The sequence below is a fragment of the Anopheles marshallii genome (assembly GCF_943734725.1).
Source record: "Anopheles marshallii chromosome X unlocalized genomic scaffold, idAnoMarsDA_429_01 X_unloc_243, whole genome shotgun sequence".
Classification (NCBI taxonomy): domain Eukaryota; kingdom Metazoa; phylum Arthropoda; class Insecta; order Diptera; family Culicidae; genus Anopheles; species Anopheles marshallii.
Window position 1 is genome coordinate 1 of NW_026525828.1, and position 7,500 is coordinate 7,500.

The 7,500-nt window shown below is 45.3% G+C and overlaps 1 pseudogene; it reads right to left on the reverse strand.

Annotated features, from left to right (window-relative positions):
- Window positions 1–6,303: 6,303 nt before the first annotated feature.
- The window catches only part of LOC128717242 (large subunit ribosomal RNA), a 7,099-nt pseudogene continuing 5,902 nt past the window's right edge, over window positions 6,304–7,500 (reverse strand).

The window sequence follows — 7,500 nt, forward strand, 5'->3', positions numbered from 1 at the left end:
ACCCTAAGTCAACCCGAAGCCGTTAAGCAACAGGAGACCACCGGTTCTCTTGGCCAACTTGTTGTGTGCAAGCACACTCCACCGAGACACTTCGTATCACCACTTCTAATAATTCGCTTTAGGTGTACGTGCCTTACTCACGCAACCTTACTCGTATCATTTTGTGTGTTTCCAGCAATCCAACACTATGTGAGCTATTCCAACTTGTACGTTCAACTGGTGAACATTATGTTGTGAAGGCGAGCTCCACTGTACTTACCACCGGGTATGGTGTTCGTACAACCATCAGTAAACATGCGAACCAACGACGATCGAAGGAATGAATTCCGATCTCAGCATCGTTGGCTATGATCGGACAATTTACGGGCTTGCAATCCTCTACTTTCCAAGACCACAGTAGCGGTCTTCAACGTGCGTTCAACTTTCCAACACTTGTGAGCTATTCCAATCTATGCGTCCAACTGGTGAACATTATGTTGTGAAGGCGAGCTCCACTGTACTTACCACCGGGTATGGTGTTCGTACAACCATCAGTAAACATGTGAACCAACGACGATCGAAGGAATAAATTCCGTTCTCAGCATCGTTGGCTATAATCGGGCAATTTACGGGCTTGCAATCCTCTCCTTTCCATGACTACCGGAGCAGTCTGGAATGTGTGTTTCCAGCAATCCAACACTATGTGAGCTATTCCAATCTATGCGTCCAACTGGTGAACATTATGTTGTGAAGGCGAGCTCCACTGTACTTACCACCGGGTATGGTGTTCGTACAACCATCAGTAAACATGTGAACCAACGACGATCGAAGGAATAAATTCCGTTCTCAGCATCGCTGGCTATGATCGGGCAATTTACGGGCTTGCAATCCTCCTATGCACCTGGCAATGTATGGTAGTGTTTCCTGCTGCTTTCCTGATTTGGATGTGTACCATGGCCTTTATCAGGCACTCTCTACTAGCTCCGGAATCGAACCCTGATTCCCGCTTCCCGTCACAACCATGGTAGTCCTCTACACTACCATCAATAGTTGATGGGGCACAGTCAAGTGAAAGATCGGTACCAGACTTCAACTCAATCGGCCGATTGGTTTAACTAATAAGTGCACCGGTCCTACCACCTTCAGAAGCAGCATTCCCGGCCTGTTGCATGTATTAGCTCTGGTTTTCATCAATCTTCCCCTGCTGTGTTATACTGAGCTTATGCGGTTTCTCGATTGTCGTGCAAAGTGTGTTATCACACATACCCAATATGCTCAACTCTCATGTTCGTTTGACGCACCAAACTTTATTAGTGATGCACCACACAACAGGTTTTAATATACGCGATCGTGTGTGTTTCAGTGTGAACTTGGTGCGCCAAGTCCATTTGTGATGCATCACTTAGCTAACCATCTTTCGGGACTGTTTAGGGTATGTGCTCCTCCACATCTATGCTTACTCGTACACATTCTCTGTCAATAGGTTTAAGATCGGGCATTCTACCATATCATTGCCTTAATGCTTTCAAATCAAGGCTACCAGGGTAGCCTAATTGCGTTCGAAACTCAACTTGTGAGCTGTCGGCCCTAGAAGTTTTTTAGGCTGCTAGGACCTCTCTCTATATTTTGCCTTTGGACTTCTCGAAGCTCAACTTGTGAGCAGTTCCATGCACCACTACCCGTATCTCTTAGCTTAGTTCTAGCCATGTGCGTTCAAAGCTCAACGTTAAGCTGTGTTCTGCACCACAATCCTTATATAATAAGCTTATCTCTAAGCTTTTTTGCGTTCAATGCTCAACGTTAAGCTATCCCTTCGCTTAGAACCTCGCTCTACATTTTGCCTTTGGACTTCTCGAAGCTCAACTTGTGAGCAGTTCCATGCACCACTATAGGTATCTCTTAGCTTAGTTCTAGCCATGTGCGTTCAAAGCTCAACGTTAAGCTGTGTCCTGCACCACAACCCTTGTATCTTAAGCTTATCTCTAAGCTTTTTTGCGTTCAATGCTCAACGTTAAGCTATCCCTTCGCTTAGAACCTCGCTCTATATTCAACTTTCAGATACCTCAAAGCTCAACTTATGTGGTCTGCTATTGCTCTTGAACGGGTACAATATCTGACAGAGGGGGGTTTTTGGCCCAAATTATGCAATATTAGTTTAACCTCCGTCGCAGAACCACATTTGACCAGGTCGAGAAAAAAATTTTTTCGTGACGACCTGGTCCCCCATAGTAGGGAATGAACATGACATCTTAACCATATTTGACCATTTTCAAATTTCTCGTCGCGGAATGATGACTTTACTAGTAAAATTTGTTCCGGGTAGGGACCTCCCATACAAAATTTTCATCGCTCCAAAAGTGATTTCGTTTCACTTTTCAACATTTACAAGGTCCATAAATCATGTTTTGAGACGATATGGAAAAAAAAATTTTTTGCCCGTCTCGACCAACTCGACCGATGGTGACCACAGTAGGGTGCTCCATACAAATTTTCCTTATGTGGAATTTTTCAGTGTAAAATAAGGTTTCTCCAATCGATCGCGGGTTTCACTTTTCATCATTTGCTAGGTCTAACTATGATGTTTTGAGTGGTCCCGCAAAAATTTTTTCTTGGACCGGGCCTTCCTTCCCGGCCCTGTCGGTGTGTTCTGCAGTAGGGTGCTCCATACAAATTTTCCTTATGTGGAATTTTTCAGTGTAAAATAAGGTTTCTCCAATCGATCGCGGGTTTCACTTTTCATCATTTGCTAGGTCTAACTATGATGTTTTGAGTGGTCCCGCAAAAATTTTTTCTTGGACCGGGCCTTCCTTCCCGGCCCTGTCGGTGTGCTCTGCAGTAGGGTGCTCCATACAAATTTTCCTTATGTGGAATTTTTCAGTGTAAAATAAGGTTTCTCCAATCGATCGCGGGTTTCACTTTTCATCATTTGCTAGGTCTAACTATGATGTTTTGAGTGGTCCCGCAAAAATTTTTTCTTGGACCGGGCCTTCCTTCCCGGCCCTGTCGGTGTGTTCTGCAGTAGGGTGCTCCATACAAATTTTCCTTATGTGGAATTTTTCAGTGTAAAATAAGGTTTCTCCAATCGATCGCGGGTTTCACTTTTCATCATTTGCTAGGTCTAACTATGATGTTTTGAGTGGTCCCGCAAAAATTTTTTCTTGGACCGGGCCTTCCTTCCCGGCCCTGTCGGTGTGCTCTGCAGTAGGGTGCTCCATACAAATTTTCCTTATGTGGAATTTTTCAGTGTAAAATAAGGTTTCTCCAATCGATCGCGGGTTTCACTTTTCATCATTTGCTAGGTCTAACTATGATGTTTTGAGTGGTCCCGCAAAAATTTTTTCTTGGACCGGGCCTTCCTTCCCGGCCCTGTCGGTGTGTTCTGCAGTAGGGTGCTCCATACAAATTTTGCTTATGTGGAATTTTTCAGTGTAAAATAAGGTTTCTCCAATCGATCGCGGGTTTCACTTTTCATCATTTGCTAGGTCTAACTATGATGTTTTGAGTGGTCCCGCAAAAATTTTTTCTTGGACCGGGCCTTCCTTCCCGGCCCTGTCGGTGTGCTCTGCAGTAGGGTGCTCCATACAAATTTTCCTTATGTGGAATTTTTCAGTGTAAAATAAGGTTTCTCCAATCGATCGCGGGTTTCACTTTTCATCATTTGCTAGGTCTAACTATGATGTTTTGAGTGGTCCCGCAAAAATTTTTTCTTGGACCGGGCCTTCCTTCCCGGCCCTGTCGGTGTGCTCTGCAGTAGGGTGCTCCATACAAATTTTGCTTATGTGGAATTTTTCAGTGTAAAATAAGGTTTCTCCAATCGATCGCGGGTTTCACTTTTCATCATTTGCTAGGTCTAACTATGATGTTTTGAGTGGTCCCGCAAAAATTTTTTCTTGGACCGGGCCTTCCTTCCCGGCCCTGTCGGTGTGCTCTGCAGTAGGGTGCTCCATACAAATTTTCCTTATGTGGAATTTTTCAGTGTAAAATAAGGTTTCTCCAATCGATCGCGGGTTTCACTTTTCATCATTTGCTAGGTCTAACTATGATGTTTTGAGTGGTCCCGCAAAAATTTTTTCTTGGACCGGGCCTTCCTTCCCGGCCCTGTCGGTGTGCTCTGCAGTAGGGTGCTCCATACAAATTTTCCTTATGTGGAATTTTTCAGTGTAAAATAAGGTTTCTCCAATCGATCGCGGGTTTCACTTTTCATCATTTGCTAGGTCTAACTATGATGTTTTGAGTGGTCCCGCAAAAATTTTTTCTCTTGGCCAGTCGACCCTTTCGTCCATGTCGGTGTGTTCTGCAGTAGGGTGCTCCAACCAAGTTTTCCTAATGAAAGTTTTTCGTGGTTTCGTGTGAGTTAAAAACTCCGGAACTTGGCTTATTTTCACCATAATTTCCACATATGGTGACCAACTCAATAAACGTTTTGTGCGTATCCTATGGACAGTTTTTCGCGTTCAACTTGGTGAACTAGGGTTGTTTTCCCGAAGGGTAAAAAAATCTGGACTTAGCCAAATTTTGAAATCTCCAACCAATCTTGGCCTGTTAGATTATCTTGGTTGGGTTGCTATGGGCTGCTACGGCCTACTTGATAGGCAATGTTTCAACTCTTGGAAGCTTTCGTGGTTGTTTAGAACTGTCCATGGCCTTCTTGATAGAAATGGCTTATCGTGGCCATGGACTTAGCAACATTTTGAGATCCAATCTTGGCCTGTTAGATTATCTTGGTTGGTTTGCTATGGGCTGGTACGGCCTACTTGATAGGCAATGTTTCAACTCTTGGAAGCTTTCGTGGTTGCTAAGCACTGTCCATGGCCTTCTAGATAGAAATGGCTTATGGTGGCCATGGACTTAGCAAAATTTTGAAATCTCCAACCAATCTTGGCCTGTTAGATTATCTTGGTTGGGTTGCTATGGGCTGCTACGGCCTACTTGATAGGCAATGTTTCAACTCTTGGAAGCTTTCGTGGTTGTTTAGAACTGTCCATGGCCTTCTTGATAGAAATGGCTTATCGTGGCCATGGACTTAGCAACATTTTGAGATCCAATCTTGGCCTGTTAGATTATCTTGGTTGGTTTGCTATGGGCTGGTACGGCCTACTTGATAGGCAATGTTTCAACTCTTGGAAGCTTTCGTGGTTGCTAAGCACTGTCCATGGCCTTCTTGATAGAAATGGCTTATGGTGGCCATGGACTTAGCAAAATTTTGAATTCTCCAACCAATCTTGGCCTGTTAGAGTATCTTGGTTGGGTTGCTATGGGCTGGTACGGCCTACTTGATAGGCAATGTTTCAACTCTTGGAAGCTTTCGTGGTTGCTAAGCACAGTTCGTGGCCTTCTTGATAGAAATGGCTTATGGTGGCCATGGACTTAGCCAAATTTTGAAATCTCCAACCAATCTTGGCCTGTTAGAGTATCTTGGTTGGGTTGCTATGGGCTGGTACGGCCTACTTGATAGGCAATGTTTCAACTCTTGGAAGCTTTCGTGGTTGCTAAGCACTGTTCGTGGCCTTCTTGATAGAAATGGCTTATGGTGGCCATGGACTTAGCAACATTTTGAGATCCAATCTTGGCCTGTTAGAGTATCTTGGTTGGGTTGCTATGGGCTGGTACGGCCTACTTGATAGGCAATGTTTCAACTCTTGGAAGCTTTCGTGGTTGCTAAGCACTGTTCGTGGCCTTCTTGATAGAAATGGCTTATGGTGGCCATGGACTTAGCAAAATTTTGAATTCTCCAACCAATCTTGGCCTGTTAGAGTATCTTGGTTGGGTTGCTATGGGCTGCTACGGCCTACTTGATAGGCAATGTTTCAACTCTTGGAAGCTTTCGTGGTTGTTTAGAACTGTCCATGGCCTTCTTGATAGAAATGGCTTATGGTGGCCATGGACTTAGCCAAATTTTGAAATCTCCAACCAATCTTGGCCTGTTAGATTATCTTGGTTGGTTTGCTATGGGCTGGTACGGCCTACTTGATAGGCAATGTTTCAACTCTTGGAAGCTTTCGTGGTTGCTTAGGATAAGAATCCCGACGAGAAAGGTTTCCCGGACTTATAAAAATAACCGATTAGCCCCAAGGACACATCTTCCTTGAAAGGCTAATCATGCACCACACACCACACCACCCATAGGCTTGCAAGCAGCACTCTTGTCGAGTGCAGCAAGCCTATGCTCACATCAACTACCGTACACGTACCACCATAGGCTTGCAAGCAGCACTCTTGTCGAGTGCAGCAAGCCTATGCTCATCAACTACCATACGTACCACCACAGCCTTGCAAGCAGCACTCTTGTCGAGTGCAGCAAGCCTATACTCCACGAACTAACCACTTCACCACCAAGCATGGGTCGCCTGAGAGGATCGATGCGAACGCATCTCTACAACTCGCAGCTCCCAGCCTGTAGTCCCGTCGTTTGCGGGCGGTCGAAGGTGTCGAAACTAGTTGTATCCACGGTCGACGGGAGCACAGCCACCAGGGTTCCCTGTGATAAGGTACTTCCACGTGCAGCGTACACCCGCCCGTTGCGGCTCAGTCTAGTGCTATAGCGGGGATGAGACGGCAGTGTGCACGGGGCAGCACCGACGGATCTCAGAGGGTTGTTAAGCCCGCTAGCTTCCGATCACCTAATGGGTTTATGATGCGCTATCAGCTCGGATTGGATACGACCTTAGAGGCGTTCAGGCATAATCCAGCGGACGTAGCGTCATACCAAAGTCCGGTCGAACTAGTATTGAGCCAGTGGTCCGTACCTGTGGTTCCTCTCGTACTGCACAGGAATTCCGTTAAGATAGCAGCATACAGCACACACCAGTAGGGTAAAACTAACCTGTCTCACGACGGTCTAAACCCAGCTCACGTTCCCTTGAAAGGGTGAACAATCCTACGCTTGGTGAATTTTGCTTCACAATGATAGGAAGAGCCGACATCGAAGGATCAATAAGCCACGTCGCTATGAACGCTTGGCGGCCACAAGCCAGTTATCCCTGTGTGGTGACATTCGAGCAGTCGAGCTGTTTGGACATGGCGTGTTTTGCTCCGCAGTGAGAAGGAAAATTTGTGTGCAAAAATCGTTTAGAGAGACTGGATTTTAGTTATAATCCGTTGTTAAGTGCAAGTTTTAAGTGAATCGAGTGAAAACCGCGTGAAAATCGGTGCGATAATACGGAAAATAAGCAAAAAAACATTCCCCATACATTTTGTATGGGGAACTATTTCCGCTATAAAAACGGGCAAAATAGACCTTTTTCGGTGCGGTTTTCGGTGAAAAAGCGAGATTGGACGCCATTTAAGCGATTAAGAGTGATAGACAGTGTTTGCCGGTGAAATTCGGCCCGAAATACGGAGTGGCAAATTTGCGCAAAGAAATACAACAACAACAACAACAACAGTGTGTGTGTATCGTGAGTTTGCGTAAAAATCCGGTCCAATCGGGCCGGAAGTGGACGGAAACGGTAGTTTTTGTGCCCGTGATCGTGCTAACGCAAAAAACCGGACGGAAATCGGACGAAAATTGACGAAAAACAT